At 40.9% G+C, this 17,598-nt stretch overlaps 1 non-coding gene across 1 annotated transcript; it reads right to left on the bottom strand.

Moving 5' to 3' along the window:
* Nucleotides 1-17,204: 17,204 nt before the first annotated feature.
* Nucleotides 17,205-17,315, bottom strand: LOC140894069 (small nucleolar RNA R71). Its single transcript, XR_012153622.1, has one exon. It is a non-coding gene; the product is annotated as a small nucleolar RNA R71 (small nucleolar RNA).
* Nucleotides 17,316-17,598: the final 283 nt, after the last annotated feature.

Here is a 17,598-nt window from a genome sequence, read left to right as displayed (position 1 = left end):
TCCCTCTGATAGATTGCACTAGAAAATCTATCAGAAGTTTTCTGCGAAGAGAATAAACGAATCTGATTCGTTATTCCTTACTGCGATTCAAAATCACAGACCGGAAAATCTCGGGCAGAGTATGGGGAGGGTTCGGCCGAAACAATCTTTGAGAGGAACTAGGGTTTTCGATTTTTGCTCTCAAAAATTATGACCTGTTGTGTGTAATTTCTGTACTGAAATAACTTATTTATAATGCAGGCCACTAACACCTTAGGGCCCATTAATCATAAGCTGGGGCCTGACAAGCAAAGCCCGCTCGTTCAGAAATTAATATAAAATTCATCGTGACTCCGATTGATGAAACGATTTCACCAATGTGCACAGAAACCATTTCTGCACGTTTTAAAGTCAAAATAAATTTTCCTGAATCCGAATTCAGTGGTTTCCAAAAATGTCCATCCCTATGTCATTTTAGGAAACCCTACTCCCTTACTCTTAATTAAGAAGTCCAACTCCTTAGTTCATTAAATTTAACTCTTTAAATTTAACTATCTCAACGGGGATTAAAACTCCATTACACTGTGTGACCCTCAATGGTTCAGGGATACAGCTAGCCGTGGGCTCACAACTCCTTGTGACTCGGAACAACACTTTCCGACTTGCCCAACGAATCATGGTAAAGCGCCTAGCAACATCGCCCCATGATTCCCTAGGTATCACTGATAGTGCCTACAAGAACCAGTAGATTTTGGTTAGCGTACAGTACGGTCCCTTCATCCATATATCCCGATCGAATCAACAACCATTGGTATATCGAGAGTCGCTCAAGATTCGATAACTATGCAATGCATTTTGAAGATCAAATTAGTGACATCGCATGTGCTACTAAGAAACCATTTCTTAAATCACATCAAGTACTCTGGCCAGAGATTTGTCACACTAATATCTCCTCAGATCGCATAGGATATCCACACTCGCAAGTATGTGGTGAATCCTTGACAACAATGCATTGACTCCTATATGTGTCGTAACTGTACCCAATCTCGACACCTGATGACCCCCTCAGAGTCGGTAAACGAGTCAAAGCACAGTACTAGCATATAGAGTCTCCATGATGTTTCAAGTCGTAAGGACTAATGGTGTACAACCAAAACCGCGGACTTTATCCACTCGATAAGTGATAACCACTTGGAAAGTCCGGATAGGGTAGTTCGATTATTCATCCTATGAATATCCATTTGCATGCTTCGAACATCTCCATGTTCCCTACCAATGAAACGTGGTACTCCGCATCGCAAATGCTAGTCTCAAACTCGAGCGATCCTTATCCTTATTATCGGACGGCTCAATCGACTAGGAACGGTTTTAGAATATACAGTGACTATAAGATGTATTTCATGATAGACATCCCCATGTTCTACCACATCTTACATACACTATAGTATATTCAAGGTCTTTATCAAAACAACAATAGTATATCATAATATAACAATATGAAGTAATATAAAGTCATTGCCATTAATAAAAGTGTAAATAATATTAAACAAAAGATTGTTTATACAAAGAGTCATCAAAGCCCATAGCCACACAGTTGGCTCACTGGGCACCCACTCTTACAATCAGGTTAGTCATTCATCAGCTTCGTGGGGTTGCTAAGAGCTGGTGGATCATGACGAAGAAAGCAATGGAGAGTAGAGGTACGGAAGTTACTTGGACTCTTTTTAAATCTGAGTTTTATAAGCGGTTTTTCCCTATCTTGTATCGCAAAGATAAGGGAGCAGAGTTTGCCAATCTGAGGCAAGGGAATCTGAACATTGAAGAATACGTGGCTAAGTTTGTTAGTCTGTTGCGTTTTGCACCGCTAATTGCCGGAGATGAGGAAGAAAAGGCCGATCAGTTCATCAATGGTTTGAACCCCGACGTCTTCACGTTGGTAAACACCAACAGGCCTAACAACTTTGCGGATGCCATGAATCACGCAAAGGGAGCAGAAGCAGGCTTGTGGAGGAAAAGAGGTAATCAGGTAGCACCTCAGCAGCAGAGGCAGTATCAGAATCAACCATCTCAGTATCAGAATCCGCCACCTCAGCATCAGAATCCGCCACCTCAGCATCAGAACCAGCAGCAGAGATATGAAGGTGGAAGCAGTGGGGGAAACAGAAAGGATCAGTATAAAGCAAGAGGTAAACAGTTCAAGAGGCAGGGGAATAGTTATTTTAGTTCCAGTGGTTCCAAACAGTTCGATTCAGGACAGAGTTCTGGATCATCATCCTTGTATTACAGCAAGTGTGGAGGTAGACACTCACCAGATCAGTGTGTGGGAGTCTTTGGGAACTGTAACACCTGTCAGCAACCGGGACACTTCTCTAAGGTGTGCCCTTAGCATAACAGAGATCGAGCTCAGAGTGGGAGTTCATCTCGACCTGCAGCTCAGCCTGAGAGGCAGTCTTCTGCAGTTCACTCTTTCCAGCCTCAGCAGCAGAACAGACACGGAGGTAACTCTAGTGCGAACCAGCCTCCGAGACAGCAGGCATGAGTCTTTGCTCTGACAGAGGATCAGGCTCAGGCAGCACCTGACGATGTTATAGCAGGTAACTGTTCAATTTTCGGTTATTCTGTTCATGTCTTGATAGATACAGGTGCTTCCCATTCCTTTATCTCTGAGAAATTTGTGTTATTGCATGCTTTGCCTAATGAGTTGTTGCTTACTGTAGTAGCTGTTACTTCACCTTTGGGTGGAGGAATTGTTTCTCTCAGATTAGTCAGGAACTGTGAACTGTGTTTTGAGGGTAATATTTTAGAGTTCGATTGTATTGTACTTGGGTTGTCAGATTTTGATTGTATTTTCGGTATCGATGCTTTAACCAAGTACAGGGCAACAGTCGATTGTTTTCTGAAAGTTGTCAGGTTCAGACCTGAAATGGCAGACGAGTGGAAATTCTTTGGTAAGGGTTCTCGATCTAGAATTCCTTTGATTTCAGTGTTATCTATGGCTCGTTTGTTACAGAGAGGTGCAGAAGGATTTTTGGTGTATGCAATTGATGTAATGAAATCTAGCCCCGAATTGGTTGATATACCAGTGGTTGGTGATTTTGCGGATGTGTTTCCGAAAGATGTTCCTGGATTACCGCCTATTCGAGAGATCGAATTTAGCATCGATTTGGTGCCAGGTACTCAACTTATTTTCAAAGCTCCTTATCGTATGACACCTACTGAACTGAGAGAGTTGAAGGAACAACTTGAGGATTTGATTGCCAAGGGATACATCAGACCTAGTGTATCTCCTTGGGGCGCTCCTGTTTTATTTGTGCAGAAGAAGGATGGTTCTATGCGGCTATGTATTGACTATCGTCAACTGAATCAGGCTACAGTTAAGAACAGGTATCCTTTACCCAGAATAGATGACCTTTTTGATCAGCTGCAAGGTTCTTCTGTCTATTCTAAAATTGATCTGAGGTCAGGTTATCACCAGCTGAGAGTGCGAGAGGAAGATGTTCCTAAGACCGCATTCAGAACAAGGTATGGTCATTTTGGGTTTATAGTCATGTCGTTCGGTTTGACTAATGCTCCCGCGGTTTTTATGGGTTTGATGAACCGTATCTTTCAGTGTTATTTAGATGATTTCGTCATTATCTTTATCGATGATATTCTTATCTACTCGATGAACCGTATTGACCATGCAGAGCACTTGAGGACCGTATTGTAGATTTTGCGAGATGAGCAGTTGTATGCCAAGTTGTCTAAGTGTGAATTCTGGTTGGATCGAGTTGTCTTTCTCGTTCATATTATTTCAGGAGATGGAATTTCTGTCGATCCCAACAAGATCGAAGCGGTTATGAATTGGCCTAGACCGATATCAGTACCTGAGATCCGAAGCTTCATGGGTTTAGCTGGTTATTATCGCAGATTCATCGAGGGTTTCTCATCTATTTCCAAGCCTATTACCCAGGTGACTCAGAAGAATGCGCCTTTTGTCTGGACTTCAGATTGTGAGGCTAGTTTTGTTGATCTGAAGAGGAGACTGACCAGTGCTCCGATTCTTTCTATTCCAAAAGGTACTGGAGGTTTCACAGTCTATTGCGATGCTTCTAACCGAGGCTTGGGTTGTGTTCTTATGCAGCATAAGCATGTGATAGCGTATGGATCGAGGCAGCTGAAACCGCACGAGACTCGTTATCCGGTTCATGATCTTGAACTAGCTGCAATTGTATTTGCTCTGAAGATCTGGCGTCACTATCTTTATGGTGAGTCTTTCGAGATTTTCTCTGATCATAAGAGCCTTAAGTATTTATTTTCACAGGCAGAGCTGAATATGAGACAGAGAAGATGGTTAGATCTATTGAAGGATTTTGACTGTGAAATCAAGTATTATCCAGAAAATTCGAATGCAGTTGCAGATGCCTTGAGCCGAAAGCTTTGTTCTCTATCTCTTTCGACTATCGGTGTTTCTCAGTTAATCGATGATTTTTGCACTTCTGGTTTAGAGTTTGAAACAGATAGGAAGACTATCAGAGTGTTTGCTATTCAAGCCGAGCCGGAGTTGTTTGTTGCGATCAGAGAAGCACAGAAGTCCGAGCCGAGCATTCAGGTTTCAGTAGAGAAAGTCAGATCTGGGCATCAGTCTGAATTCCAGGTTAGAGATGACGTTTTTTTTGTGAATAACCGTATTGTTGTGCCTGATATTTTGGAGTTGAGACAGCGTATTCTCCGAGAGGCTCATTGCAGTCGGTTCAGTGTTCATCCTGGAGGTCGTAAGATGTACATTGATCTAAAGAACCAGTTCTGGTGGAAGAGAATGAAGAGCGATGTTGCGAGTTTTGTATCTCGGTGTTTGAACTGTCAGCAAGTGAAGACAGAGCGGAAGCGACCGGGTGATCTATTGCACAATCTATCTGTACCTGAATGGAAGTGGGATCACATTTCTATGGATTTCGTCACGAATCTACCACGATCCGTTCGAGGATGCGATGCTATTTGGGTAGTGATCGACCGATTGACGAAGTCTGCGTGTTTTATTCCGTACAGGATGACGTATCGTCATGATCAGATGGCTGAGTTGTATGTTAGCAATGTTGTGAGATTGCATGGGGTGCCGAAGTCGATCGTTTCAGACCGAGACCCTAGATTCACTTCGCATTTCTGGCACAGTCTTCAGGAGGCACTTGGTACTCGATTGCATCTGAGTACAGCTTATCATCCTCAGACCGATGGACAGTCAGAGCGGACTATCCAGACGTTAGAGGATATGCTGCGAGCGGTAGTGCTAGACTTTGGCACTAGTTGGCAAGATTCTTTGCCTCTTGTTGAGTTTTCTTACAACAACAGCTTCCAAGCGAGTATCGGTATGGCGCCTTTTGAGGCATTGTACGGTAAGAAATGCCGATCTCCGCTGTCTTGGGATGACTTGTCCGAGTCACCAGATCTGGGACCAGAGATGCTTAGAGATATGGCAGAGCAGGTTAAGATCATTCAGACCAGAATGAAGTCATCTCAAGATAGACAGGCGAAGTATGCGAATGTCAGACGTAGACCGCTGAGTTTCGAGCAGGGAGACCGTGTTTTTCTTATGATTTCTCCTTTCAGAGGCACTGTTAGATTCGGTAAGAGAGGGAAGTTATCTCCGAGATTCATCGGGCAGTACGAGATTCTCGAGAAGATAGGCGATCTTGCCTACAGACTTGCACTTCCTCCGTCTTTATCTAGTATTCACGACGTTTTTCACGTCTCTATGCTGCGAAAGTATCATCCAGATCCTTCTCATATCCTTCAGCCTGACGAAGCCGAGTTAGACGAGACTCTGAGCTACTTTGAGCGACCGATTCAGATTCTTGATCGGAAGGAGAAACAACTCAGAACCAAGTTGATTCCGTTAGTGAAATTGTAGTGGAGCCGTCACGTAGTCGAGGAAGCGACTTGGGAGACAGAATCTGACATGAGACAGCGATTTTCAGAGTTATTCGGATAACGTGAGTTTTCTTACTGTCTTTAGTTCTTTATTCTATCTTATGAGTTGTGGTTCTCGTTGATTTCGAGGACGAAATCTCTTCTTAGTGCGGGAGAATTGTAACGCCCCGTTTTTATCTTAAATGAGTTTATTTGAGTTAATCGAAGATTACAGAGTTCACGAGCCGACTTGATTTTGATCAGGGTCCATTTTGCAAATTTTGGAAATTTTAGGGACTAAAATGCAAATATCAAATTTTATATATTATCTACACTTGTATTGACTTGGTCATTCACTCTTCTTCCTCCCACAACCGAGAAGCACCATTGAAGACGCCCCTTTGAGCTTTTGAGCTTTGTGATTTCATTCCGAGCTCGATCCGGCCGTTGGAAATTATTTCTGAAGGCAGTTTAGCGATCACTGCAGCGAGAGCTCCGTTATATCGTAAGTTTTTATATGATCGGTTACATTCTAGTTTTTGGATGTTGTTAGAATCGTTCGAGATTCGAGTATGTTGTTCTTGACAGAGTTCTGATCGTTTATTATCTGTCAGTTTTGAATTAGAACAACGTTCGGATTTGTTATGATTTTTGGAAGCCATTTTCGAAAATGTGGATTTTTAGATTGGTTGGGTTTGAGCTTTAGTTGTTGTATTAGCATTGATATGAGTTGATATCGGTATTGAACTGCTGTCTGCATTTCCGGTTTGTTCAGTTTTAGCCGTTATGCCGCCGGTTTGAGTTTTTGGAGTTTTGAACCGTTGGAGTTGTTGTTTTTGGGATTGTGTATTGATCGTCGTTGTTGATCAATTTTTGTATCTGAACAGATTCGTTTGGAGTTGTCAAGCCGGTGTTAACAGCTTTTGATCGTCAAGAGATTGGACGAAGAACGGTAAAGAGAATTACCTTGAACCGTAGTTGTTGTTTAGTTGGCATAGTCTTTGATACAATCTTTTGTTGTAGCTTATCCAGAGTTGGATCTACTGCATCGAAATGTAAAAGCAGTCATCGTAGCGGGATAGCATACTCGGGACAGTTGGTTCTCGAGTTTCCCTTTCAAATCACATATTACATCTACACTTGTTCTAGCATGAGGAACTTGTGTCTTGTTGATTGATTTTGCTTTTGACTATGTGGCTTATGTTTATGTTTTTGTTATGCATTCATCTTGAGCCTACGTTAATTTCAGTGGGCAGAACCGCCCTTTTTGTTTAGACGTTTGAGAACTATGATTGAGTGGCCTAGGTCGTAGTCGTTTCGCCTAGTGCTAGCATACTCATTATGTTTGCTCAAAGTCTAGAGGAGTGGGATACGTGGCACCACCTCGATTGGGAGAGTCGATGAGACGTTACGTGATCTCATCCTCGGGATCCCAAAAGCATAGCAGCAATCTGTAGTAACCCGCATTTCTAATTAGTGATTAATGAGTAATTAATCACGTGATCATGTCTAGATTAAGTAAAATATGATTAAGTAAGTTCCTGTTGGGATAACGGACTTCATAAATGGATTCAGAACACTCGAATTAGTTGAATTGGTTCAGCAGGATCGGACGGTCCGAAGAGGAGTTCGGACGATCCGAAGTGGATCGGAAGCTCCGTGCCAGGATCGGAGGCTCCGATCGAGATCGGACGCTCCGTCGGCAAGGTTGGAAGCTCCGATCTGGACCAGGGCACACGTCATCGCTTACGTTAGCAAGGTAACATCATGGCTGACATAATATTGAGCGATCGGACGCTCCGAAGGTGCGATCGGAGGTTCTGATCGAGTTCGGACGGTCAGAACCGGGTTCGGAGGCTCCGAACGTTGCCTATAAATAGAGGGTCCGAGAATTAATTTTCTCGCACCAATTCCCTCTCTTCTCTCTGATTCCTAAGCCTTCTAACTCAGATCTAGGGAGATCTAGGCATCCTACAGGGAATCCAGAAGTGGCTTAGTGATCTAGACGTCGTTGCGGAGCTACGACCTAGTTTTGAGGCTATCGACAGCAAAGGGCTAATGACGGACGCAGGTATAGCTTTGGCATCCTAAAAATATTTAGGAGTATGCAATAGCTTAGTTAAGGCTTTTAGAGCTTTATTATTGATGCATGGATATTTGCATTGTAGTAGCAGTAGACTGGACTAGTAGGCTTGGAGTTTAGGTCAGTGGAGCTAGGTTTGACCAGCAGTGTTAGAGGTACATAAGTACTGACCAAGATAGCCGGCATGATATATTTGCTTATATGTTGCATGAGTATGTGCTATATGTTTTATCATGTTTTAGCATGTTTTACCGTCTTAGCACATACATGATTTTACGTGTGACTGCATCCGGAGAGATGTGAGTCATTGACAGTCTCCATAGGGAACAATGATCTCATTTTGGACTCGAGTCAGGTAAGACAATTTCCATATGAGGCTTGTATCCTGTTTTGGATTCGGGTCAGGATGGGGTTGGCTCAGCCCTGATATGGAGTATACGAGTACCCCGCGGAGTAGCTCTCTAGCCGGTACTGTATATTTCCGGCGCCATGAGCAAGTGTTTTCACTTGAGTTTTAAATCATCTGTGTGCGCATATTTGTATTTATATTATTGCTTCGTATTGAGCGTTCTAGCTCACGCCCCTGTGTTTGGGTATTATGTACCTTGTGGCGGGGCAGGTTTGAGGCTGGACGGTCCAGGCGGCTCTCAGCAGGATTGAGATTGGGGAGTGCGAGGTTGTAGAGGGTAGGGATTTATTTACCCTAATCCTTCGATTTGGTTGTATAAACAGTATTTATACACTTGTGATAGCGTCGGTTGTATTCTGCCGATTGGATTTGTTGTATTTTAATTATCCGTACTTTACGCTTTAAGCTTTTATTGCGTGCGCTTTTACTATAACTCTGATTAGTTAGTGGATTCGGGTTGGGTCACTACATTTTTGGTATCAGAGCGACGCAATACACTGGGAATATCGTAAAGCAGATTAAGTAATTATTTGTTCTTATGTAACAGATGGCAGATTACAACGAGAGTCACGGTAGCATAGACGGCGATCGTTGGGGCGATCCGGATGATCGTAGACGTCGAGGACAGCCCGAGAAGCGCAGGCGAGTGAGCATGCATAGATTTAAGGAAGTTAGCCCGAAGCCTTTGACGGGTGGTGAGACAGCCAAAGAGGCGGAGGATTGGATGGAGAGGATGGAGCAGTGCTTCTAGGAGTTTCGTTGCACGGCTGAGGATAGGATGGAGATTCTTGCCTTTATGCTTGAGGGCAGAGCAAGGAAGTGGTGAAGATCTACTTCCGCACCGTTCATAGCAGCTAGACGTGCAGCTACTTGGGTGGAGTTCCGTACTGCTTATCAGAGATTTTATTTTCCTCCAGCTCTTCGTCAGGCGAAAGCCAGTGAGTTGTTGAGTTTGCGACAGGGGACGATGACGATCGAGGAGTACCAGCAGAAGTTCTTTGATCTGCTACCCTTTTGTCCTCATATTGCTGATAGTTCTATGGCGAAGTTTGATCATTTTCTTCAGGGGTTGAACCCTGACATTCATCATATGGTTGCTGTGGGCGGCGATGGGACTTACGAGGATTTGGTGGACCGTTGTCGCCAGGCCGAAGACAGTATTCGGAGAAACAAGGGACTTTACTCTTCTTCTTCCAGGCCAGCGAGCTCTAGTCCTTTGGGTCCGAGAGGACAGTTGTAGCGACCCTACCCGGATCCACTACCTAATCAGAGTTAAGAGCATAATTAAACATGCATTAAATAAATCGCTGCGAAAGACTTAAATAAAAACAGACCGGCAGAATACAACCGGTTAAATAAATTCGATTTATACAACCAAATCGAATAAATAGCCTAAAGGCAAAACCTACAGCTAATCCTGTTGTCTTCACGGATCACTGGCTACTCCAAGCTCCTGGTGCTCAATCCTGCACCTACACCTGCCCCGTCGAATGGGGTGTCCAAATACACAGAAAATACTGGACGTGAGCTCTAAGCTCAATACGAAAGCACTGGGTAAAACATACAAATATGATGCATGCAAATGATAGGGTATCCATATCTGGGATAACTGTATATAACTGCTCAGTAATGGCGCCTAGGACATGAGTGGTACAACCCGGGGAGCAAACCCTGCGTACACTGCTCATTCCTACAGGACGTGGACTGTGTCCCTAGATGCTAATCACTCATGACCCGTCAGTCACTGAGTGCTAGACATCAACCGTCCAGACAGGGCTGAGCGGCCCTACATGGCTCATCTCACAAGATGGACATGCACAATATGATATGCACATGCTGCATAATAATATGACACACAAATGCAACATATAAGCATGCAAAACCCGCTGGCTATCTCAGTCTGTACTTACGTACCTTACTACAGGCATTTTCTAGCAGTCCCACTCTAGATTCCAAGCGTATATTAGCTCTACAATGCAAATACCCATGCATCAATAATTAAGCTCTAAAAGCCTTAACTAAGCTATTGCATACTCCTAAATAATTTAAGGAGACCATAGCTATACCTGCGTCCGTCGTCAGCTCGCTGATGACAATTGCCTCAAAACTAGGCCACAGCTCCGCCTCGACGCCTGGATCGCTAAGCCACTTCCGGATTCCCAATAGGATGCCTAGAACTCCCTAGATCTGAGTTAGAAGGCTTAGGAATCAGAGAGAAGAGAGGAAAAGGTGCACTTTGAAATGAAATCTCGGCCCCCTATTTATAGACGGAGTTCGGAGCCTCCGAACCCGGTTCGGAACGTCCGAACACGATCGGAACCTCCGATCCCACCTTCGGAGCGTCCGATCGCCCAATATTACGTCAGCCATGACGTCACCTTGATGACGTAAGTGATGACGTGTGCCCTGGTCCCGATCGGAACGTCCGATCTTGCCGACGGAGCTTCCGATCTCGATCGGAGCCTCCAATCCTGAGTTCGGATCCTCCGATCCAGTTCGGAGCCTCCTGACTTGGTTCGGAGCTTCCAAACCCTCCGGACCTTCGGGACCTTTCCGGCTACTTTCGAGTGTCCTGAATCCATTTCTGGACTCCGTTTACCCATTTGGAATTTTCTTAATCATGTTTTACTTAATCTAAACATGATTACTCGATTAATATACTCATTAATCGCTAATTCTGGATACGGGTTACAACATTCTCCCCCCCTTAAAAGATTTCGTCCTCGAAATCTAAGGTAATACCTCGAGAACGTGCCAGAAACCCTTGCTCGAGTGTCTGGTCAAAATATCCTCCGACACACTCAGACTCCCGTCGAATTCTCTGCAAGCTTCATTAATGCTGAACTGCATTAATATTTTTCCAGCTGAAAATTTCTGCGCTACTTGATGACAACCAATATTCCTTGAAACTAACGTATCACAGCACTGATATGTACTCTGTCGTAACCACGATCTCACTGATCACGAAGGATGCAAACACCCATTTGATCAAGATTATCGTCTCAAAAGAAATCTTATAATGACGAAGACCAAGTCATAACCTGACTGGTTTTACTGCCTTCGTCGAATTACTTATCGAATCTAACCATCTAATGGTTCCAAAAGTTCTCGGTGTTCAACACCTCTAGTCAGGAAAACACTAATCCCAACCTTGTGCTGACACAACAAAGCCCAAATTCTCCTCAAGAGAATCTAGTTGTTCAAGACTATACTTCAACGTAACTGCTCGCAATGTTCCCTAGACTGGTTACCCTCCCCACTCTCCGTGAAACACAACCGTCTTTCCAAGGAATACTGGGAACTTAAACCATCATGTCTAGTACATTCTGCTGTCCACGTTTCTTAGTATAACCTCAACACTGTGCCCTGATGATAACTATCATCACTTGCAATTCATGACGCTACGTCGTCTCCTAGCCATTGGCCTGCGAATTCACACATACTTTTCAATAGAAGTCATTACGCCTTTGATGATTTACATCATCTCGATCATAGGTTATTCACCTCATGAATTTCAATCTATAGACATCCTCTGGTTAGTTATACATACTCGCAATCACTGTACACACATTAAGACTAAGGAAAGCTCCCACCAATATGCTCGACTGGGACATTCCACAGTGCACAGACATATGGAAATGCTTCCTATTCCGTCTCAAAACTCGACAGTCATTGCACCTTGTATAACTTAACTCAGAGTCTCTGATAATACCATCAGCTCAAACCAATCTCCCAAGGTTTGAACATACTGATCCTGGAACTAAATCCCAACAGATTCTCAATAGTCAAATCGCTCCCTTGCCGAACGCATCAGTCTCAGCACTGAACGATCTAACTCGTCGATTCCCTAGTCAATCCTGGGAAACACTTGTGCTCGAAGCAATTTGCCACACAATGCGTCTCTGATTGTCATTTGTTACTAACGCGTAATATTCTTGACAAAACAATCCGCATAGATGTGACTCACTGATTTGAAAGAACAATTTCGATCCATCACGATCTTGCGAAATCTTCTATCCCAAAGGCAAACCTCGTTGGCTACTAAGTCGATCCTTAACTATCTCAGTCACACATCGCACATCACTAGCTGGAAGATTAGTGACACAACCTGCTAGATCTCGAGGATCAGATCCTAGCTAATGTCACACAGATCAGACAACTGATATTTCCTTGCTAATGTCCATTAGCATTCCCAACTATTCGTCGGATCCAAACACAACGGTACACATAGATGCCCTCACTTAACCGAAATGTTCGGTTAACAATCTTCACTATTGTTGTTTAATGGAAAACTCTCACATGAAGCAACAACATGATCCTTTCCTGACCTATTGCTATCACTAAACAATTGATTGAATCAATATCAGCTTCTTTCTTAACAAGAGTGCACTATACTGGAAACTACCAACTCCCTTGTTTGTCTCCACTGTCAAGTTAGCACCTAACTTGATCATACAAGTCCACTTGCAATCGTTCCCGATTACAACAATCCCAGAAGATTCATCTCTGACGATCATTGAGACCAAATAACTCAAATCTCCGATTTCTCTGAGATGATATTCAGTACTCATCCTATAAGCATTTACTCGACAAAATACTATCCCAAAGTATTTCTTAATTGCTACATCCTGGTCAACCCTGATTGGCTCAACCAATCGAACTCGTCGATCTACTTAAGTTCGCACACATCTGGTCAGACGACCATTGATCATTCAACCTGTATGGCTCGGTCAATAACTATGACTCGGCTGCCACAAAGAACCATTTTCAAACGGTATCAGATCACAGTACATAAGTAGTTTACTTGGCATAAGTCCTGCGCCTTTTCAGCACTACTAACCGTTGCTTCGTATTCTGAACTTAATCATCCTAACTCTGTCAGAGTTAGCCAATAACCACTAGTAGTCACTAGCACAGATCCCGTGCCACCTTAGCACTACTAATCGTTGTCTTGTTCACCCAAGGCAAACATCATGATAAACTAAGACCATTCCATCCCATGGAAAATCCTACGCTCAATCTCTGAAAATATCAGACAGTACTTAGTGCAACCACTGGACTCACTATCCTTACCTCGTTCATTCAGAATGAACACCACGGATCGTCAAGTCTAAGAAGAATAACTAAAAAATCCCAAAGATTTCAAAATCTTCGGACACTCTCCTGATCATATCCCTTGTTAAGATTGTGCAATAGTTCAAGACTAAGGTAGCTTACCTCGCCACGCTTCCCTCACATCTCAATTAATGCTTATACAATCCTTAGCATACGGTATGAACCATCACAGATGAAGTCCATCATCATGAAGTAATTCTCCTATTCGAGTCTAAGTCTTGAATCAGTATCCCATTCAGTATCTCGGATGACTCCTATTACTAGGAAATTCTAACCACAACTCTGATGACAACCCCTAGTCATCGCTGGTAGAAATCCGTCCACCTACTAGATCCACGCATCTAGCAGTAATTCAAAGGTTAAAACCTATCTGTTTAGAGTATACACTTGTCAAAAAAATCCTTCCATGACTGGTTCCTACAGCAGAACATAAACAACATCTCTGGCACACCAGACGATATCAAACCATCGATATCAAACCTGATATCTAATCCAAGGTCATACCTCGTCGTGACTGTCACCAAATCCCTAGACTGAGTAGCCTTCCCACCGCAAATCCTGAAGCACCAAGGCTCCCAGATAATCTCTGAAGTACAAGGACTCCCAGAGCAATACTGGCATAGGGTCGCGCCCCATCACGTCTAGTTCTGGTCATAGTCCACAACTCTCGGCATATACCGGACCTGGTATCCCGATGAAAAACCCATCATCACAAGCCTCAACCTAACAAAGGTTAGACAGCCTACTGTTCTCAAGGAAACAACCTAGAACAAAGTCCAAATGTTCTAAACCGAACAATACCCTTAATGCCTCTAGATGAGTCCACTCATCGCTGGCACTAACTTAGTCCACCGACCAACTAGGTCAATCCTAGGAAAATGCCTAGACTAACCACAAGTCAAACAGTCACAGTCGGCCCACTCAAATCCCATGAGCTATAGCAGTTGAACACTAATCAACTAGAATCGAGCCAACCTCAGCAAAATCATGCAACCATCCACGAATTGCTGGATAAATAAAACATGTATCACTTATTTCAAGTTATGTACAATTTATCTTTATTACAATCTCATGTAATACATACAATATTCAAAATACAATGAAATGTACAATCGAACTTGAAATAATACAACCAAATTATGATGATTCATTACAACTGAAATACTGTTTACAACTACATCAATACAGTATTTAAATCATCGTACTAGTCTTCGTTTCTTGAGCATGAAGCTTCTAATCGACACACGCATCGATACAAGCATACTCCCGACCAAGTCTCCCTACATGTCCTCCTACGAAGAACTCCGGAGAAATGGCTCGTGATAGCTAATCAGTTATGCTCTGCGTCAGTGCATGTCAGTCGACTCCTCCTGCTGATGAAACTTAAAATTTGTAATTATTTATATGTTAAAAAGTGTGTTTTAAAATTTAAGTTTAATTAAAATTATGAAGTTATATTATTTTAGTGTTATGTGTTTATATTTAAATGTTTTACTAAAATGTTGTATTTTACGGTTTGCGCAGGTTTGGTAAAAATAAAATTACTCAAGCTACAGAGGTCATAATGGAGTAACCTCAAAACCTGTAGAATCACAAAAGAGGCATCTTCAACTTTGTAGAAGACAAGAAATTCCAAAAACTTCATTAAGATGATCAAAATAATCAAACATCAAAATGGAGATAGATTTACTTTTACTATGACCAGCTTGGAGTAAAAATATCATAAGTATTTCATATTTTATCCAAAAGGGGTGAATGAGTTGTCCAAACACATCTACACAAAATATTCTACGTGTTCTATGTTGAAAAGAAAGGCTGAATCGGTGGTCTAAGGCATCAAACATACCAATTAAAGTTGGGTCATGGTATTGACATTCAAGGAGACAAGCACCCACCAACTTTACTATTTCATATTTAATGAGCCTTGGACTCTTGCTCTCATTTGGCCTATAAATAGATGTGTTATATAAGCTTTGTAGGGTGCAAAAGTGTAGAGAATTCTTCATTTGTAAAATAAATATTGTGTGTGTGAGAATAAAAGTTTGAGTGTGCAAGTTTCTCAAGTTCAAGTATGAAATTTCTTTTATCTTTATTCTTGAGTTTCATGTTCATGGAAAGCTAAATCTTTTTATGTCAAGGTGAAAAGGTTTCATTGTTGGTCAAGTAAGATTGTCTATATTTTGTATATTCTTTTCTTTTCTATTTTTATTTTTACTAATTGATCTTTATTTGTAGGTATAATTTTGGATGATTTGTTGTTATCTATTTACATCAAATGCTTGGTACCTTGAATGTGGTTACCTTGATTTGTTGTCAAATATGATACAATAAATACTACAATAATTATATACTATAAATATATGTATCTATTTATAATAAAGTCATATATATTATTTAGACGATAGCGTGACACTGTCGGTTGTTCTAAATAATATATTGTGATTTGAACTAACATTTACTTTTTCGCATCTAACTTTTACTTTATCGCAACTAACATTTATTTTTCCGCAACTAACATTTACTTTCTCGCATCTAACTTTTACTTTTCCGCAACTAACATTTACTTTATCGCATCTAACATAAAGTCATATATTTTATTTAGACGATAGCGTGGCTCTGCCGGTTGTTCTAAATAAAATATTGTGATTTGATCTAACATTTATTTTTATGTCAATTTATATTTATGCATTTATATATATATTATGGGTACCATGTATTAAATATCGGTTGATATTAATATAGTGGGAACTATATTATATGATATACTTGTTTAAATATTTAATTGTTCTTTTTATGTTTATATTTATTCATCTATATATATATTATGGGTACCATGTATTAAATATCGGTTAATCTGATATTAATATAGTGGGAACTATATTATATGATATACTTGTTTAAATATTTCATTGTTCTTTTATGTTTATTTTTATTTTAGTTTCTTTTATTTATTTTTATTAAACAATCTTAAATAAACCAACAATGAACCTTTGAAACCTTGACAATTTTATAATTTGTGTATTTGAAGTTTTATAATAATATTTTCATCTATAATATATTATTGCTAAAATTAAACTTACAACATCCTCTCCGTGGATCGATCTCGTACTCACGAGTATATTACTTGCAGACAACCTACACTTGGGTGAATTACAATTTAAGTTGTAGCAAGTTTTTGGCGCCGTTGCCGGGGAGGTATAAATTAAGTTTAATTTTGTTATTATGTAAATAGTATGTTGTTTTTAATTGTATGATTGTTTGGAGTCGTAAACAAAGTGGTAGACTTGTTCGAGTAACTGAAAATATTTTAAACATGGACGATAATTTTAATAATCAAGATGATAATAATAATAATAATAATCATCAAGAACATGAACAACCAAGAACACTTAGGCACCATATGAATCCAATAAGAACTAGTACACCATCTTGTTTAGTTTTTCCTCCTGATGCATCTAATTTCAATTTTAAGCCACAAGTCATTCAACTTTTACCAAATTTTCATGGCTTAGATTCTGAAAATCCATATTTGCATTTAAGAGAATTTGAGGAGGTTTGCAACACTTATAATGATCAAAATTGTAGCATGGATACTGTTCGATTAAAGCTTTTTCCTTTTTCCTTAAAAGATAAAGCTAAAACATGGTTGCAAAATTTGAGATCAAGTTCAATAAGATCATGGAAAGAAATGCAACAACAATTTCTAAAAAAGTTTTTTCCTTCCCATAGAACAAACTCTTTTAAAAGACAAATTACAACTTTTTCTCAAAAACAAGGGGAAACATTTTATCAATGTTGGGATAGATATAAAGAGTTACTTAATACATGCCCACATCATGGTTTTGAAATATGGAGAATAGTTTCTCACTTTTATGAAGGTTTAATACCTAAAGATAGGCAAATGATAGAATTCATGTGTAATGGAACTTTTGAAGATAAAAACCCAAATGAAGCTATGGAATATTTGGAGTTATTAGCAGAAAATGCTCAAAATTGGGATAATATAGGCTCAATTGAACCACCAAGTAAAACCAATAATTCAACAAATGGGGGTGGTATTTATCATCTTAAAGATGATGTAGATGTTCAAGCTAAACTTGCATCTTTAGCAAGAAAAATCGAGTCA

This window comes from Henckelia pumila, chromosome 3, assembly GCF_033568475.1.
Source record: "Henckelia pumila isolate YLH828 chromosome 3, ASM3356847v2, whole genome shotgun sequence".
Classification (NCBI taxonomy): domain Eukaryota; kingdom Viridiplantae; phylum Streptophyta; class Magnoliopsida; order Lamiales; family Gesneriaceae; genus Henckelia; species Henckelia pumila.
This window is presented reverse-complemented; position numbering and strand designations above follow the sequence as displayed.